Below are 20603 nucleotides of genomic sequence, written 5' to 3' on the forward strand. Positions count from 1 at the left end.
AAAGGTGACCAGGGTGGTATGGATGTCCCTGAGGTCCTCCATGGTCTCCTGGGAATGGTGGTATGCTCCCAGGATGTTGGTGAGTGCCTCGTGGCGAGTCGGCTCCCTGCGCCTGTCCTCCCCCTGTCGTACAGCAGTCCTCCCAGCTTCCCTGTTGTCCAGTGCCTCTGTCCCCTGAACCGTGTGCCCACTGCCACTGACCCCAGGTCGCTGATCGTCCTGTGTTTGTGGGGTTGCCTGAGGTCCCTGTAGTGGTGGAAACACTGCTGATTGACGTGTCCTGGGGACAGAGGGATGGGCCTGCTGGGTGGGTGCTGTGCAGGTATTTCCTGAGGGGGGGAGGCTCTGTGGTGGTTTGGGAATGTTGCTGGGTCACCGACTGTCCAGAGGTCCCTGATGGGCCAGGTTGGTCATCCTGATCCAGGCGTGCAGAGCTGCTGTCATCACTGTGGGCCTCTTCTGGGGGGGACTGGATGTTGCTGACACCTCCTCTCCGGTGACGGTGTGTAGGGGTCCTGTGGGGATGTAAATGCAGTGTTATTGTTTCTGCGTGTGTCATCTTGTGCACAGGTATGTTTTCCTCTATGGTTGTTATTGGCAAGGCAGCTTTGGCTTCTGTGAGTTGTGATTTGGTTGGCTAAGTGATTGTCACTAGTGTGCATGCTGTGGTGATGGGTGTCCATGCAAGTCTGTGATGGAGGTCCACGCATTGGTGTTGCATGCAGGGCTTGGTATTGGGATGGGTGGGTTGTGATGGTGGGGTATATGTGAGGTGGTGGAGTGATGGGGGTGAGGTCAGGGGTGGGGGTATGTGATGGCATGTAGGTAGGGGGGAGGTGAAAGTAGTAAAGATTTGACTTACCAGAGTCCAGTCTTCCTGCTACTCCTGCCAGGCCCTCAGGATGCATGATTGCAAAGACTTTCTCCTCCCATGTTGTTAATTGTGGTGGAGGAGGTGTGGGTCCACCGCCAGTCCTCTGTACAACTAATTGGTGTCTTGCTACCACAGAACGCACCTTCCCCTGTAGGTCGTTCCACCTCTTCCTGATGTCCTCCCTTGTTCTGGGGTGCTGTCCCACGGCGTTGACCCTGCCCACTACTCTCTGCCACAGCTCTATCTACCTTGCAATAGATTTCTGCTGCACCTGTGATCTGAATAGCTGTGGCTCTACCCGGCTGATTTCCTCCACCATGACCCTTAGTTCCTCCTCTGAGAACCTGGGGTGTCTTTGTGGTGCCATGGGTGTAGTGAGAGTGGTGTGTGAGGGTGTGTGGGGTGATGTGTTGGGGTGTGTGCTTTGAGGTGCGTGGATGGTGTATGGGTGATGGTGTTCTGTGGGTGCTCTTGGTGTCTCTCTCTCTCTGTTGTAGATTTCTTTGGAGTCATAATGGGTTGTGGGTTGTGTGAGTGTGTGTTTTATAGTGGTGTGGGTGTGTGAGTGTGGTGTGTGCATGTGTGTCAGGTGTGTGTATTTGGAATTGTTCAATGTGATTTTGTTTTGTTAGTGTCTGTGTATTTTGAGTGCAGCGGTATGTACCACCAATGGTTTAACACGGTTGAATGTGCGCCGCAGTGATTTGTGAGTCATGATGCTATGGGCATATTTCTGTTGGCGTAATGGTGTGGGTACCGCGATTTTATCACTGACCTTTGGTCTGGCGGACCTGTGTGTGTGTGTCTGCATAGTGGCGGATTTCTATGTGTGGGTCATAATACCCGTAGCAGTATATGGCCGCGGTCGCAGTATGTTGGCAGCAGTCAGCATGGTGGTAAGTGGCACTTACCGCCAATGTCATAATGAGGGCCTAAGAGTCTACTACGATTTCATTGAGACAGTCAGAGAGTTCCATTGTTTTGGACCCTGATAGGAGAAGGGCCAACCACCTTGTCAAGCCCTGCCAAGCCTAGGGACCATTGCAGGATTGAAAATACCTGAATGCAGAGTCTGACTGGGACAGTATTGTTGTATAGCTATGTTAGCCATATTTTAGACACATTATTCTAGCAATCCAGGCCTGCCGTTGTGCACTTTAACCCAGTTACATTTTATTCAGATCGCTTTATTTTTCTAGCAATAGCCACATTTGCGGTGTTGTTTTATTTTCTCTATCGAATTGTTTTTTCACCTAGGAAAGCATTACGTTCATAGTAAGACATTAATTTCACTTTGTGCTTTCCTCAAGGCTGCAGTTAGATAAGGTTGCTGGTAAAAGTGGTAAGCTGTGTCTCCAACATTAACAGAAATACACACATTGTTATGTAGGGACCCTTTCTCAGAATGTCAACTGTTTTATTATAAAAACACTCCTTTGTCCCATTCATCTTAGAGGGAGATTACAGCCAGATGACCATGACTCCATGCTGAATGATGATTGCCTTACTACAGCTGCTTGCTCAGATTACTGAGTCCCTGGCCTCTAAGGGGCGGTGTCTCTCTAGACTACAGCCTTCCTTGTTCAGGTATTAGGGTTAATGTCTTCCCAGGCGGGAAACCTGAAGGGCGGATTAAGGCTTATTATGCTGTGCTATCATATATCTTAGGTAGGAGAACTATATATCATTCCTAGTGACAGTATGGTGGGACTGTTTTTGTGTTTCACTCTCCTTGTCAGAATTATGCTTTTATTGTGTTTTATCATCCTAGTTATTTCAATGCATGCCATTTTATCTAAGATGCAGTTACTTCAATAAACCCTTATTGAACTATATTCTGCCTCTGTTAGTCCTTGCCTATGTGAGACTAATGTAACTGAGAGAAAGGAATGAGATCTGATCGACCATGATTCCCCTGAGTCTTTCTAGTCATGCACCCGGTTGCCACAATCACACCTGCTCTTGGGTAAAGATGAGGCACTGCTGGATAGCCGGAAAACCCAGATTAGGCCAACAGGCGTCACATGGTATGGAATTGTACTTAACACCCCCAATCTAAGTGATACTGCCGCCCAAATCCAGTTGCCTCATTTGGTCAATGAAAACCTGCGCTGCAGTATGGTGTCAACAGCGATCTGAGATTGACCCGAATTTGCCAAAGCTTTATACTTACAGCATAGGGCTTTAAATTGGACTTGCTTGCTAATCGGTAACCAGTGAAGATCTCAAAGAAGATTAGAGGCTGAAGAGTGTTTAGGTAGATGAAAAAACAGCCAGACAGTTGCATTCTGAACTATTTGTAGGTGCTTAAGTGCAGCCTTCGAAAACCCTAGGTAGGGAGTATTACCATAGTCGAGCCTAGAGGTGATTAGTGCCTTGACTAGCGTCCTTTGGGCAGAAGCAGGAAGAAGCCAGGGAATTTTCCTTAACCACCTCAAGACGCAGAAAAAGGTGGAGGTTCTCTTGGTGATTTGATGATCCATCAAGAGCTTATCATTTAGCCAGAAGCCCAAGTTCTTGATTGCCCAAGCAGGAATAGGAATGGAACCCAGGATTTCAGGCCAATAAGATGTGGTTGATTACCCACCGGTAACATTTCAGGTTTATTCCCATTTAACTTAGGAGAGTTACTGTTCACCCAGGTTGCCACCATAGTAAGACAGAAGTTAAGGGTATCAGAGCTGCAATCATGATTGGAAAAAAAAAGATAATAATCTAGGTGTCATCTGCTTATGAAAACAAAGTGAGGCAACAACCTTTCACCACACCAGCCAGAGGACTCAAAGCAGAATCCTGCAGCACCCCAGAGAATAGAGGATTTGAATCAGAAATATATACTTTAGTGAAGACCTGGATGGAACGATCTTGCAAAAAGGATCTTAACAAGTCCAGGGCCAGGCCTTGAATGCCATATCCTCTAACCTTTGAAGAAGCAATTGGAGGGAAATGGTATCAAAAGCTGCACTAATACCTAATTGAATCAGAGCCGCCATACGTCCTCTGTCGATCTGGAGCCTAAACTGTTTGGGGACTACCAGCATGGTGGAATCAACTTTATAGCCAGCCCTGAATCCAGTTTGTGAGGGGTGACAAAGAAAGTAGGTTTCTACAAATGCAGACAATTGTTGCTAGACATGCTTTTCCAGAATTTTACAAATAGTGGCAAGAGCTGGATGGGCTGACAGTTGGACCAATTAGGCGCTTCGAGATTAGGCTTCTTCAACAAAGCAATTACCGTAGCATACACCCAGGCTTTAGGAACTGGACCTTCCAGTGGCGAGGAATTTAGAAGATTGATCACAGTGGGAAAAAGCTGGAGACAAACTGTTCTAAAAAAACAGTAGGAAGAGGGTCTAGAGGAAAGCCAAACTTCATTAAGGAGAAAAACAGAGGGAGTTCAATAAGGGAGAATGTCCTCAAAAGGCAGGCAGAAGAAATGGGAAGGATAGCATCACTTTTCTCATACACAGAAGAGAGGAGTGCCCTGATACCAGCCACTTTGTTACAAAAGAAGCCAACCAGATCACTACAATTAAATTTCAAAAGTCTGGGTGAAGGAGAAACAGTGGCAGAATTTGACAATTTGAAATAGTACTTTGGGGACGTTTTGAGCCAAATGATTTTATTAGAATAGAAGGAGCCCCAAAGTGACACTCTTTGTGGTATGCCTTCAGGGCCAGCTTTTACTTTGTCTGATCCTTCTCACAATCGGTTTTATGCCAGGCCCTGTTTAAACACTTGGGGCCAGGTTCACAAAGGTAAACTTATATTTTTAGTCTAAGTTTAGACTAAAAGTCTAAGTTTACGACTCTTCAGTATTCACAGAGTTAAGCTACGAGTAGTATCTTTACATCTGAACTCTAGGAGGATTCACTGCACTCGGGGTGGAGTCTCCGCACTGAGGATGTATTCTTCACATTCGGGGTGGAGGAAGTAATCTTTCATACTGATACAACTGTGTCGGTGCCTACCATCCCCCCACCCAGCTGAATCTCCTTAGACCAACAGCCAGTCGCAGCCATGCCGCACACATATACGCAGAGCTGCCTCAAACAAACCCTTTCAGGCCTTTTAGCATGTCGCTGAATGTGTTTTTTGGTTTGGCCCTTGCCATGCAACAGGAGGATTTGAGGAGAAGAAGAAAGAGAGTAGAGAAGATTTTCAGACAAAGGATAAACTTGTCTGGGATGTACAGCCAAGATGTCATGGCCAGATACCGGTTTCCCCCTGGTGTCATATTGGAGATGGTTTGTGAGTGGGAGCAGGATCTTGACCCTGTGACCTGCCGATCCCACACCATCCCAGCCTACCTCAAGATCCTAGAATTTCTCAATTCTTTTGCTATGGGGTCATTCCAGAGGGTCTCCAGTGACCTTGTGGGCTCCTTTAAGGAAACCCAGTCCTAATGCTTACAGCAGGTACTGAGCTGCATCAATAGAAGAGCCCTTCTCCAAATATGAATGCTCCATACACTAGCCATAAGGCAAAGTGTAGCTAGGGATTTCTACCTCATTTCCCGCTTCCTTCATGTGCTAGGTGCTATTTATTGCACTCATGTGATTTTTCAGCCATCTCACCACAATGTACACATCTTCTGTAACAGACACCACTGGCACTCAATCGATGTACAGGATGTCCGTGTTGCCAGTGTTAGCTTTATTGATGTTCATGCAGTGTTCCCAGGTAGTACACATGACAGCTATGTATTCCGCAGGTCACCTCTTGCCCGGTGGATGGCAGTGGGAGAATTTGGCAAGATGTGGCTACTGGATAAGTACCAAGCACAACATAAATATAATTGTTTATACATATACACAACCATTATACAACACTAATGCTCTTGCCACATACATGCCCCTAATAGACACAACATGTACCATTTCATACATCATGTACTTTACAGATGCGAGGGACATGTACGTATAATACTCCATTTCCCTCAGGTGATGCTGCATGTGAACTCTCCCCTCATCTCCTCACACCATACAGACGTGCAACCACTGTACCTCAGTTGAGGAACAATAGGGTAAACATACATACATGAGCCATCATTGAGCACAGTTTTGGTCTCCTTAAGTCAAGATTAAGATGTCTTGAACATTTGGGGGTTACGGCTGTACGCCCCTCAAGTTGTGTACAAGATTATAGTAGCCTGTTGTGTTTTGTACAACATAGCATCAAATCATGGCTTCCAAATACTTCTGGACCCTCGTCTAGGTCTAAACCTGGGCAGCCTGGCCATTGTACAAGACAGAGTGCAGTGTGTGCAGGTACGTGACCAGCTGGTTGACACTTTTTCCACCTGAACAACTTGTTGTGTCATGGCCTTTATGTGGTTTGTAGTCTGTTGTTAATGATGATATTTGGACTTTTAACACTCTGTCCACAAATTCATCCTGAGACTACTTTGTAAGCCATACATGATATCTGTAAACAACAGCGATTGACAAGAGTCAAAAGATTGGCCCTTCCATACGTAATGTGCACATGTCAGTGATTACTGTGGACAACATCTCTAGGGGCTCCATTGAATCAGGGGATTAAATGTTAGTGCATGTGTGAGGCCTCCCTGGATAGTTTAACAAGAGGGTTCCGGTTCACAAAGGGCCTCTGCTTTCAGACAGAAGTGCCACATTAGAGGGTGAGTTTCTGTACTCAAGGCAAAATCGCTTCAATGAGCCCATGCCATATATTAGATGCAGGTGCAGAGGCAAAGAGCTGTCAGTAGGTGTACTGGCAGTGTGCCACATAAAAGGTGGGGCACTGTCAGTGCATCTCCTGATGGCATCCCTCTGGAGGGGAGAAAGGTGGTCCTACCGACCCCCCCAGACATTCTGTTGCAGGCTAGCGTAGTCACTCACTGCACCTGCCTGCAAGGGCATCTCTAATCCCCTTTAAATATGCATGCAGGTTGACACCTCCACAGTGCTCCATCAAGGGGCTGCTTCACTTTTCACTTGACTGCACTGTCTCCAGCATGAGTTTGCTGCTGCCCTAGGGGCAGCACATTCCATGAAATTGAGTGCACTTTCTCTGTTTGTGCATGGCGCACCTTTTTTATCTCCACCGTGGCACAAACAGAGAAAGTGCGTACTATGTGTAATAAGGTCCCAGATCTCATTGTGTTCAGCAGCACTCATCAGTTCCTCTGGTCCCCTACAATGCAGAGACTACCTATCAACCACTCCTACAGTTAGTATATCCATTTCAGTTTCACAGAATGCATGGGTGCCTTGTCCTCAGGTCCCTCAGCCATGTTGGATGAGGTGGGTTCAACAGTGCAGCAGGATGGCAGAGGATCCTGCTTGGAGGTTTGGCTGTTTCAGAATGACCATAACATAGATGTATTGAAGAGGTTTGGGAGTGCTGTTCCCTAATGATGAAGGACAAAATCCAGATACACATATATGGGCATGATTCACAACGGGCCCGCACTTTGAATTCTAATTGTGGAGATTCTCCTGCATGACTGGGGGGTCTCCGCCACTAGTGCAGAGGCTATTTGCAGGGCTGGACTGGCCAGAGTGGGCATCGGGCATTTCCACAGGAGGCTGGAGGTCGTTTTGTTACTGGAGGCCGGTTCTGAAATAGTGCTGCAATATTGGTACCCAGTAACAAAAGCAGCAATCCAGCAGAATCCACTATCTCTCGTTTTCAGCCTTTGCGTGAGGACTGCGCTGACAAAATCGCCAGGGCTATTTGGGTTCCCAGACTGGCCTTGGCCATTTGTGAATCAGGTCCTATGTGTCTAGGGATAAACAGCACTACCTGTCCCATCTTTAATGAAACACTACAGTATACTTTAATGTAAGTGACAAATATGGACCGCATGTACCATAATGCAAAGAGGCAAACTATACTGGGATGTAATGTAATGTGTACCTAAACACTCTTCACTTCCTAAATTAAACTTCCTGCCCTTCTTTGACATGTTTTCAGATTTTACACTTATTAAACATTGTTTTCCGTCCCAAGTGCAGAATCTCTGCCTCAAGTGTGGACTCTACGCCTCGGGTGCAGAAAGTACCTCCCGGGTGCGGAAACTCCACACTCAGGTGGAGATTCTGAAAATGGTCCAGAACCCAATGTTTTTATACAGGAAATAACAAAGAGGAAATACAAGACAAGAAGTGCATGACAGGAAGTTGCACGCAGCCATTTTATGGTCATTCTGAGTCATCCTCACCTCCAAATAAGACCCTCTACCAATCTGCTGCACTCTTTATCCAAACTGCCCTTAACATGGCTGAGGGACCTGTTGAGAAGGCACCCCCTTCAGTGAAGCTGAATTGGACATTTTGCTTGGGGGGGTGCTTTAAAAGTACCCTCAGCTTTATGGGGGTCCTGAGGACCAGCTGAGCAATGCAGCGCACGCTCGACTCGGACCAACATTACAGAGCCCTCCAGTGCAATGGGCGTGTACCAGCGGCGGGTCAAAACATGCAGCAAGCGATGGGAGGACCTGAACCAGGGTGACCTTTCATGCCCAGCTGGAGGAGTAGAAGCAGCAGAGACCTGGTAAGTGCATGACCTTCATTATCTGTCTCGTAGTATGATGTGAGTGATGACATAGCTGTACCACCATGTGTCTCATGTCACTGTTAATGTAATCTTAGAAGTTGCTGCAGTACTTATAAGGCCAATGCTTCATTGGAGCACATTGGATGCACTAACCAGAGTGCATCCTGGGACCTATAGTGGACACAACTGGGGAAATGAGCCTCACACTTGCATTTGAATGAATAAACGCAAAGGCAACGCCATGACTGGTGAACCACTTATAAATGCTGTGTGCAATGGCAAAGGAATGGGCCAGACAATGTCCTGTGTGAGGGCAAGAAGCCTTTGGGTGTTGAATGCTGTATCATGCATGCCTTTTGTGTTTGTTTTAGCAGTGTAAAATATTATTTCAGGTGCTTTGGATTTAAGGCTGAATTTAGGATACGTGTATCACACACAATGGTACCAACATTTCCAAGGGGGACTTCATGCACACATCTTCCAGAGAGTGGCTTATTTTCCTATTTATTGTCTTGCTTGCTGTACTATCTATGCACACATGCCAACTAGTATACAGCACCAACAAGCAATCTTGGCATGCTAAATGTGGCACTTGCCATGTAGATTGTCTGATGTTCTTAGGGATATTCCAATACATAGATTCAGATCTCCGCAAAGGCCATATCCAAGGCCTTGCTTTCATATGTACACCCAAACGAGCATTTGTGTGGTATCAGACAATGCTACACATCGGATGATATTTAATAGTAAGTGTAAGACTGTTAAGACCGCACATTACAGGATGATCATAGATCCATGCTTACGTGTAGACATATCTATACAGACTGTGTCCCATCTCCACTTGAAGACTGACATTGGAAGATGATTATGTAGCAAGGCCAGGAAACATAGGGCCCGATTCACAAAAGTAAAGTTGGACGTTTGGTCTAAGTTTAGACCAAACGTCTAAGTTTACTTTTGTGAATCGGGCCTAATGATTGCAATAATACAGAAGCTGAGGGGTGGTCAGGACAGAAGTCTTATACTTCCCACAATTGTGACAGATGTCAATGTGTGAGTTGTTTCAGCACTTGCTTCATGTACTTATGTGCTTTGTCATGAATTGTATGCCAACTACATAATACTTTTACTTTCATTTCAGTGGACCCGGCTGGACAGGAACATCAAGGACAGGACCAGGGGCAGAGGAAGACATCCTCAGGACATCCTCGGCACATCGGTGGGCACAGCCTCTTTCCTCCACTGAAGAGGAGGAGGGAACTGGAACACCATCAAGCAGGGGTAGTGCGCCCACCCAAACAGAAGCTACAACATCTGCAGCAGACAGGGTGGAGGCTGAAGACACTGTAGGGGGCACCAACCTGTACATCTCTGACTGAGGGGGAGGAATTTTACTCACCCCCTTACACACAAGAATTGGACACTGCTGAGGTGTCCTCAGAGCAGGCCCTATCAACACCTGTGCCTGCCACTGACCCCTCCCTACCTCTTGAGACCTCCATTCCATCAGGGACTCCAGCTGCAGCTCCTGCTAGTCCCCCTCCAAGTGTCTGCCCAGAAGACCTGAGGAAAATCTCTGTCCTCAACACCCAACACCCCTCCTGTGCAATTCAAATTCCTCCCTGTATTGTCATTCCAGTGGATACATCCCAGGAAGTGATGGTGGCATCTGATGGGGAACCAGGTATGTCCTCTGGATTCCACTGTGGATGTATGATGTACTGCATAGGTTCTGAGACGAACATGCTAGAGGCATTAACATTTTTAATGCCAACATCACTTCCTTGGGTGCAGCCATGTTGTCTGCCATGTCACAGCGTCCCTCCCATGTGTCTGCCTGTCCTTGTACACACACTGTTTCCCCTCGTACTCCTTGTACTCCTCATGTCTCACAGTCCTGTGTAGTGTCTGGTCCTACACCGCCCTTGCCATAAGGTGGCCACAGATGCAGAAGATCTCCTCATTATACAAAAGAAGGATGACCAGTGACTGAACTATGTTTGGAAGGTAGACCAGTTTTGTTATTTTACACCATGTATATGGACCGATTTCTCTGATGTTTCCTGATGTATTTTATGTCTTTTTTTCCAACCCCTTCAAGTCCCCTTGCCCATTCTGTGTAAAGACCGTTATTTGATTTCCTTTCTCCCTTTCCAGTGGATGGTTATTTAAGTGCTTTCATTTTTTCTGGTTATTATAAAAGTTCATTATTTTTATCCAACCTCTCTGTGTTTTGTAGTTCATAGTATATGCTGGATTCAAAATATGGAAGTACACGTCTGGAGTGGTTTAGCTCTGCTTTCAACAAGATACCTTTGAATACAGATGGTTCTACTAATAAACATATCTTACACACATTTATCAACACATATATGGCCTACAACCAGATTAATCAATTGACTATCATCAACTATTATTCAACTCAATTTAAATGTGGAATACAGCTTTAATTTACAAAGTTTAGTGAAAACATATGTTACAGTAATCATGGGCGATCTCTCTTGTGACTTCTCAATTGTGGTAGTGAGGATCATTGTGACTATGTGCGTTTCCTGGGGTTCTGAGGTGTGGATGGGTGCGGTACCTGTGCATGTACATGTGGGGGAGGTGCCTGGACAGGAGATGATGGTGCCTGTACAGGTGGGGGAGATGCCTGGACAGGGGATGAGGGTGCCTGTACAGGTAAGAGAGGGACCTGGACAGTGGCCAATGGTGGTTGTACGGAAGAAGGTGCCTGTACAGGGGGTGATGGTGTCACAGTGTCCTTTCCTCTGGATCTGTACGTTGCTGAACAAAAGGCCCACCTCCCAGCGTCACCAGCTCAGAAAGCTATTATAGCACAGAGTTATGATGCAGCCAGTCGGGGGGAAGGTAATTAGGGTAGAGAACAGCAGGGAGAGAGATCTGAAAAGAAAAAGTTAGAACAAATATGCACTTATTCATTCATAGCAGTATAACTCACCAATAGACTCTTGACTAAATGCGTCTCCGTGATATCAGGTGGAGACCCCTTTTGAAGTGAGGGCAAAGCCCTTTCTTTGAATCATGAAACAAGAACAATCTCAGAACTAAGAGATAGCAAGAGCTTAGGACTATGATCATACTCTGAATATTAATCCTGTAACATCTATGCATTCATAACAAAAACAATGAAAACTATAATTTGCTTATCTCCAAAAATGCTTTCACATTCACAACTATAAGGCCGGAAAGTGTTTACTCATTCAACTTGAAGCGCTTTGTTCCTTATGTCAGATATCGCTTTCATTTGTTTCATCTGAAGCGCTACGCTCATTATGCTAAGGGGCGCCTTACTCATGTGGCCTGAATCACTTTGATTGTTGTGCCAAGGGCTTTTTATGCATGTGGATTGAAGTGCCTTTGATTGCTGTGCCAACGGTGCTTTCCTCATGTGGACTGAAGCACTTTGATTGCTGTGTCAAGGGCGCTTTACTCATGTGGACTGAAGGGTGCTTTATTCATGTGGACTGAAGCGCTTTAATTACCGTGCCAAGGACGCTTTCCTCATGTGAACTGAAGTGTTTTAATTACCATGCCAAGGCTGCTTTCCTCATGTGGACTGAAGCGCTTTAATTACCGTGCCAAGGCCGCTTTCCTCATGTGGACTAAAGTGCTTTAATTACCGTGCTAAGGGCACTTTACATGTGTTTCCTGAAGTGCTTTGCTCGTTGTGCTAAGGGGCGCTTTACCTTTTGGAAGTAAAACTCCCTTCAAGATTTGGCTCATCTAGACCTTACCGCTACGAGTACAACCTACTCGTATCTGAATTCACCATGGAAACAAGGGTACTCCGATTTGCCGTCCATCTGCCATGCAGGAAATCTGCTCTTCTTCAGAGGAACCCCACGAGGTCTGACTGCAAGAAGTCTTCAAAATAGTGAGCAACGTGCTTGGGTGTAGCTGGGCTTTATAGGCCTGCCACACCCCAAGATGGCTGCTGCCTATAAAAACATGGGAATTGTAGTCCCTTCATGGAATAGCACTGATAAGTGTATCTTATCCACCAATGTCTTGAACCTGCAGCTCTATGAGCTTTGCCACAGGGCAGATTACGCTGATGGCCACCTTTGAAACAAGAGGGGATGACAAGTGGTGCGCATAAAGCGCCGCAGAGCTCCGCAGCAGAGTTTCGGGCGGGACCTGGACCACCATGGCCTTATTCCTGACAGATGGTGGCTGTACAGGAGGTAGGAACTTGGACAGGGGCGATGGTGACTGTACATGTGGGGGAGTTGCCTGGACAGGGGGTGATTGTGAATGTACAGTTGGGGGATGTGACTGTATAGGGACTGATGGTGGCTGTACAAGTGAGGGACATGACTGTGCAGTGAGGGGCATGTGCAAGCGGAGTGGTGCCTTTAAAGATTGGGTGGCGACTGTGCACATTTTCGTTCCAGGGGATGGGTGTGACATGGTGTATGTAGATGTGTTGGCTCCCCTCCATGTATTGACTGTGACGGATGACTCTGGATCATTTTCATTATGCCCTCCATCATCTTCATAGCCAATGCATGGTGTCTTGTACACTCTACCCTATGTATGGCCATGACGTCATGTATCTTCTTTCCAATGTCTTGCCAAGAAGTATCCATCCTCTCCAATACCTGGGTCATTCTATGGACCAACTGTGGGAGTTGGCGTATGTCCTGTAGTGAGACTGACATGTCAGACATAATAGCCCCCAGGGCACAAATGTCCTGCCTCACATCAGACTGCTGTTGGAAGAAATCCTCCTCCCACTCTCCACCATATCTGCCAGCCCCCTCGGTCTGGGACAGCCTCAAATGTGGCTGGCAGGTCCACCAGCGGCAGGGTGGCAGGTGGGAGGTTGTAGGGAATAGATTGGTGCCTAGGAGGTACCTGCTCATCACCAGGGCTGGAATGTCTCTCAAATGTTGGAGAGAAGGCCTGGGAGGCACTGTCTTGGGAGGAGTGTGTAGGGGAACCAATACCTCTGACCTGGATTTGAGGGCTGTGAGGAGGTGCTTGTTGTGTTGGGGTATGTGAATGCTGTGTCTGGTTGGTTGACTGCTGGGAATGGACAGTCGTTGGAGGCACAATGCTGGCCGAAGCACTTGTGGGATTAGATGTTTGGCCCAGTGGGCCAACAATGAATGGTGGCCTCTTCAACCATTGCAAACAGTGCCTGATCTGCTTCTTCCTGCTCCTCTTTTGCATTTCTGGTAGCTAAAAAGGCTGCTTGGTAGAGGACTGGGTTCTCCCCTTGGATTGCCAAGCACCCGCCACTGGTAGATGGTCCTTCTTCCTGAAGCAACTCATCATCCTCCACACCTGAAAGTCAGAGGTTGCAACAGGCTATGTATTTGCCTTAGAATATCATGTCATGCAATACAAGGATTGAGTAAAATTATTTTTGCATCAACAGATTTCCCACATGTGGCCTATTTTGTGTACACCTACACGTGACAGTTCACAGTGTCCCATTGAGGTGTTCAATGCAGGTACACAATGCAAAAGCTGTCTCACCTTTTCCAACCACAGCTCTGTGATGTCAGCTGCTGGACCTGGCTCCTCAAGCATGTAGCAGAAGATCTGGTCCTCGATCCAGCAACTTGAAAAGGAAGTGTTACCATACTTAATGTTCTGCATCAATTATATGTGAATATGCATACTTGACACACACATCACTGATTATGTTAGGGACATTTTACACACCAAATTTAGATGCAATGCAAAAGTGGCTATATCTGCTAACGCCCTTCCGCAAGGAGTTGGGTATTGTGCATGAGTAGGTTATCAATAGTAAACAACACTACTTGGCACTCTGACCTGATGGACAGATGGATGTGGTTTGACTGCTGCAGCCAAGATGTCTCCCAAACCCCTGGATGGTGTCATCTGTTTCACTGAGGTAGTCCTGGTAGCAGCAGTAATGTAACATACCTGTCCAGATGTAAGTGCAAAGGATGATGGTAATGATTCTACATGTACATGTCATAGGTATAGACCAGTGATCTGCAAGTTACGGGGCGCTACATGTGGCCCTCCTGACCTTTGCATGCAGCCCCTTCATCAATAGCAGCAATGTGCAGCTGTTAATTCAAAACAGCCCTAATACCAACTAGGTATCACACTGACAGGCAAACATGTATTTGAAGGTTACTGGTAGCTACAGGATTAAAATAACTAGGGTAGCCTGCATCACCTACCTTTGGAAACACCTTTATTTTTAGTGAAATCATGCATCTTAAGTATGATGTGGTCTCTTTAAATTTTTGTCAGAGAGCACCCATGTCATGGACTTTCAAACCAGTTATGACTACTACTCTTCATAGGAGACTTGGGAGCTTGAGCATCACGTTTTGTACAGCTCCATGTGCGCAAACTACAAAATCAAATCAATGAGGCTGCGCCAAGCCACTTTGCATGACTTTGAATGGTCTCCTAGCTATGGAGTAAGGCAAGGCTGCACAAATCGCTGCGTCTTCTTACTGTGCACTCAGATGGTATTCCGTGGGCATTGCGGGGGTGTTCCCACACAACACCCATGGATTTTGACACTTCTCCAGAGTTACAGAACCATGTAAACCTGGAGATGTGCCAAAACCTTACACCTCCTGACGTGTGGCATAATGACTTAAAACATGAAGACTTGCTGCACTGCCCTACACCATATCCACATATATGAGGGCCAATGTGAGCACTTAGGTAAGTACTGTACACATACATTTTGAGTCAACCTTCCATTAGCCAACATGTTATGAAGTGATATACAGTCATCAACCATATGTGGGACATGGAGGTGAGTTACAACAGTGATATTAGGCACACACTACATACTGCTGACATTTGGTCCACAGTTAAGGACAATAAGCATTTGGTAAAGAGATGTTTAGGTATACTTACCAGGGTTCCACATCCACCCAGTGTGTGGTGCCTTACCGGATGTCACACCCATACTTCTGTCAGAGATCACTCCGGGCTGTGTGTTTCTGGACCACGTCACAGGGCCTACAATGATATATGTGTTTTCAGTTTACATTCTAGTTGAGCCATGTGATGCACAACATTTCCTACTTCATTTCACTGGTTTGGGACTGTTTATGGATTCTATGTAATATGTCTATGAGTTGACTGATCACAGTCTAGAAGCTAGGACCCTCTCCTGGCTACATTTACTTACCAGTTTGTGCTGATGGAATGGGTTGATGTGCTCAATGATGTTGCTTCTGTGATGGTGCAGGGACCTCTGTCCCAGTGTGTGACTGTACTCTGGCTGTATGTGACATTAAACGGGAAGGGTCACCAGACTTAACCAAGATTTGTTTAATATGTGCAACTCGTCACATATGTTCACCATTGCATCTTCATGCCAACAGTAATGGTAAGTGAATGAGGGACATTATCTATTGCCATTTACCAGTGTTAAGTGGATGAAGCAGCAGTAATGGGATACTATTTGGGACTGAGGAATTGGAAGTTGCCATTTTCATTACAAAGGATTCTGGGACATGTAGTGCAATGCACTAAATGAGACACATAAAAGTCTAACTCACTATGCAAATTGCACATACTAGGGACAAAATCCATGGTCACATTTGTAGTTATCACAGAAATTGATCATATAGGCCCCAATTATGAGGTTGGTGGGAGGCGGAGGCCACCTGCTAAACTCATCCCACCATCAGGCCGCCTGTGCAACCTGAACACCGCCCGCCCTACTAAGAGTTCACCGCAGGGCAGGCGGGCGGGCGGAAGTAGCGCTGAACAGGGCCTTTACATTGATGCCGGCTTGTAATCGAGCCGGCGTCAATCTGGCGGTACGGAAGGTGCACTAGCACCTGTCACGCTTTCCACTGCCCGTAATTCAGGCAGTGGAAAGCACATTGGGGCTGTCTATGGGGGCACCCCCTTTCTGCCAGCCTTTGCATGGCCGGACTACGGCCATGCAAAGGCTGGCAGAGAGGGGACTCGTAATCCCCAGTGCAGCCTGGCATGTCAATGGTCTAACCGTGGTGCTTGCGCCACGGTCGGACTACTGCTTTAATGGCAGTCCGACCGTAGGCCCTTAATCTCATTGTTAGGATCATCACATATTATCTGGCACCACATTGAGGTCATTACTCACAGGGAGCTCCCGGAGGAGGTGCTGGATCTATGGTGGAAAGGACATCCTTCTCAAGTGGGCTGAGGTGGAGCCCCCACAAACATACAATATCAGGGGACATACTCAAAGCAGCAATTCAATTTGCTAACATCAGGGGATTGGGTAAACCTATGACATCAATACATGTACTAGCATCTGCTGAAATTGGTAAATTATATTCACCTTTTAACATTTCTTAAAAATGCATGCTCAATGACCAATGTTTTTTTCTGACTTTTCTATCTATCTATCTATCTATCTATCTATCTATCTATCTATCTATCTATCTATCTATCTATCTATCTATCTATCTATCTATCTATCTATCTATCTATCTATCTATCTATCTATCTATCTATCTATCTATCTATCTATCTATCTATCTATCTATCTATCTATCTATCTAACTAAGAACCTGATTCACAAAGTTATACTTAGAACTGAAGTCTAAGTTTGGACCTGAAGTCTAGGTTTAGGCCGAAGTCTAACTTTGGACCTGAAGTCTGAGGGCCTGATTCACAAAGGTACATTGGACCTGAAGTCTAAGTCCTCAGGGGTTTTGAGTGTACTCCTGTGGTGGTTTATGACTTAAAAGACTAAGGACCTGATTTCGAATTTACAGAGGGGTTCCTCCATCACAAACATGGCAGATATCCTACCCTATCGCATTACAAGTTCCAGAGGCTATAATGGAATTGTAAAACGGCGGATGGGATCACCATCACCTTTGTGATGCAGTAAGCCCTTCTGCCAAACTGTAAATCAGGCCCTAAGTCAGAAGGTAAAGTCATTGGCCAGGACAAACCTGGTTGGTTAAATTTAGGATTTTAATTGTTTTGCTTTTTGACATTCTTAGTGCTTTGGTACTGCTTACATATTGCTATAAAATAAGCCTATATGCGCTGTGACATAACTACCAGAGAGTTGAGCTCAGGTTGATATAGTAACTTTGAGGGTTCACCCTGACAAGGGTTGTGATTGTTACTTGAAGTGGGCAGTCGCATGTCCCAAATTATAATCCAGTTTCTCACACCTGCCTTGAGGAATTTCCATTCATCTGAAAGATCGTAGGAAATTGAGAACTTGATTTGTTCTTGCAGCACATCATTTCTTCTCACTCTACACAAAGCACACCCTTCTATACAATACACTTTTGTATTTAGTATTTTTTGCCCAAATACAGATTTTCTATAATTAATTACAATATTATTCAAACTTACTTGAAATACTTCTCTTAATATAGGGACATATAAGCATTTCTCTGCAGCGAAGATGTTACACATCAGGTTGTTCAATATTCAGTCTCTGTGAAAGAATTAACAGAACTGAGAAAGTTTTACCCTTAGGACACAGCCCCCAAATAACAGTTGATTGAACTGATCATCACTAAATTCTGTTTCCCCTCGTTTGGGATAAAACAGTGACAAATAAGTAAGAAAAACAAAAGCAATGAGCCTGAGACAGTAAGCTTCTGAACATCCTTACAATGGCATTTAGCATATTGTCTGAATGGCAAGTCCTTAACAAGCAGTGAAGAGGGACCTCCATGTCAGCCCCCTGTAATTTACACCGGAAAAATAATAGATGAGATAGCCCCTATAAAATTAAAACAACAGAGATGGGTGTGGTGATATTTTAAAGGTCTGAGCTGAAATGGGTATAAGTTCCATCAACTGTGAACAAGAAGCAAGAGAAAAAATAATAAAATATATCATCGTGATAAAATGGAAAAGTAAAGAGTGACACATTTTCAAAACTCTTTGATGGTACCCACTCAACCATCTGACGAATCTCTCTACACTCCAGTTCCATAAAGTAAAATGTAGGTTGAAAAAATTTCTGAGAAAATATGGAAAATGTACTGTAGAATAGCATGTCAAATAAGAGACCATCACACAATTCAGTAATTTGATATTTGCCACATACTAAGATAAATCATCTATAATATTGACACTTGCAGAATGAGTGTGATCAACTCTCCCTTGTCTTGGTACTGACCTGAAACTAGGGGAGTTGAATCCTTTAATTTAAAAGATATCAGAGGTTCCTGAAGGTCTAGGCAATGTTATCAATTTTTGTTGTGTTACTCATCTCCCATTCTTAGTGATGCTCATAAAAAACTACATCAATCAATCAATCAGTTTTTGTGGAGCGCGGCTACTCACCCGTGAGGGAATCAAGGTGCTGGTGGGGAGGGGTTGGGATGGGTCTCATCCAAAGAGCCACGCTTTTAGGTTCTTCCTGAAGATGGTGAGCTACGGGCTTTGTCTGAGGTGCAGGTGGAGGTTGTTCCAGCTCTTTGCTGCAATGTAAGTGAAAGATCATCTTCCGGCTGTGGTTTTGCGGATGCGAGAGATAGTGGCCATGGCCATCTGGGTGGAGAAGAGGGATCTGGCAGGGGTGTGGAAGGAGACTCAGTGGTTCAGGTAGGCGGGTCCTGCATTGTGTATGGCCATGTACATGTGGGTGAGTAGCTTGAAAGTGATTAGCTTCTCGACCGGAAGCCAGTGAAGGGCCCTCACGTGTTGGGAGATACGTTCTCGGTGAGGGAGGTCCAAAATGAGTCAGTTGGTGACGTTCTGGATGAGTTGTCGTTTTTTTATGTTTCTAGTCGAGGTGCCGCATTGAGGGCATCGCCATAGTCAAGCTTGCTAGTGACTAATGCGTGGGTGACTGTCCTGTGACAGTCTGCTGGGATCCATCTGAAGATCTTCCGAAGTTTGCGGAGTATGTGCCAGCAGGAGGAGGAGACTGAGTTTACCTGGCGGGTCATGGATAGGGAGGAGTCGAGGATGATTCCCAGGTTGCGGGCATGCTCAGTCAGTGCAGGGGGGCGCAGAGGGATGTGAGCCCCCAAGAGTCATCCCAAGCTGAGGTGGCATTTCCGAAGACGATGAGCTCAGTCTTGTCAGAGTTGAGATTGAGGCAGCTTTCTCTCATTCAGGTGGCAATGGTTTCCATTTCTGAGTTGAAGTTCCTTTTGGCTGTGTCCAGGTCTTCGGTGAGGGAAATGAGGAGTTGTGTGTCATCGGCATATGACACGATGTTCATATTGTGGCTTCTGACAATGGCAGTGAGAGGGGCCATGTATAAGTTGAACAGTGTGGGGCTCAGTGAGGATCCTTGGGGGACCCCGCAGTTGACTCCTATGGATCTGGAAGTGTAGGGCTGTGTCTTCCCATCTACATAACAAGACAAATAAAAAGAAATTGAAGATTGTGACCTGTTCTATGAATTATAGTCCAGATTTGGTTTTGAAAGTAGCAAGGGTACAACTATTCTAATTTTCGATAATGCACTCTACCTACTGGAGAAATGTGACTTATTTTTTCTTGACCTGTCAGCAGCATTGATACTGTCAGCCATAACATTTTCTTAATGCATTTAAGAAACTAATAGCACAATTTTGAGCATGCTTTCATCATTTCTAGAAAAGTGATCCAAACAAATACATTTTGTAAGAATCTTTCAAAGGCTTCAATCACTGTCGAGAAAGGCCAGATTCAATCTATTTCCAGCTCTTTTCAATATGTACTAAAATCCAGTGACCACTATTCTAAAACACCTAAATGCCTTTTTTCAACTCTATGTAGATGTTAAGCAGTTATACCTAAAAGTGTGTTCCTTGAAAGAGGTGATATGTCACAATATTGGGTGACAAAATATCAACTTGCAAAAATATCAATGTGCAATTTTGACTACAACTCTATTATTAAGGTCGGTATGAATATGTAAGTGTAGATTTACTATTCTTAACTCCATCTCTACACACCATAAAGATTATTGTCAAGGAACATAGGCGTGGAGTTAAGAATTGTAAGTCTATAGTAACCCATATACTAACTTGACAATATAGTGGTAGTCAAATCTCGATAGTGTGGTACAAATGTTATCTTTGGTGTCTTTTTATCCTCTGAAACTACCTTCACTTAAAATGGAATTCCCACTCATCTTCCCACCTCAGAGTATCATTCCACTCTAATCATGGATTGACTCACTAAAGGTTCTGGACTGAAAATCTCACATCATTGACTTCACAAAATCTCTCAACGCTGTGGTAGACAAAGATTTGAACCTACA

The sequence above is a fragment of the Pleurodeles waltl genome, chromosome 6 (genome assembly GCF_031143425.1).
Source record: "Pleurodeles waltl isolate 20211129_DDA chromosome 6, aPleWal1.hap1.20221129, whole genome shotgun sequence".
Classification (NCBI taxonomy): Eukaryota; Metazoa; Chordata; class Amphibia; order Caudata; family Salamandridae; genus Pleurodeles; species Pleurodeles waltl.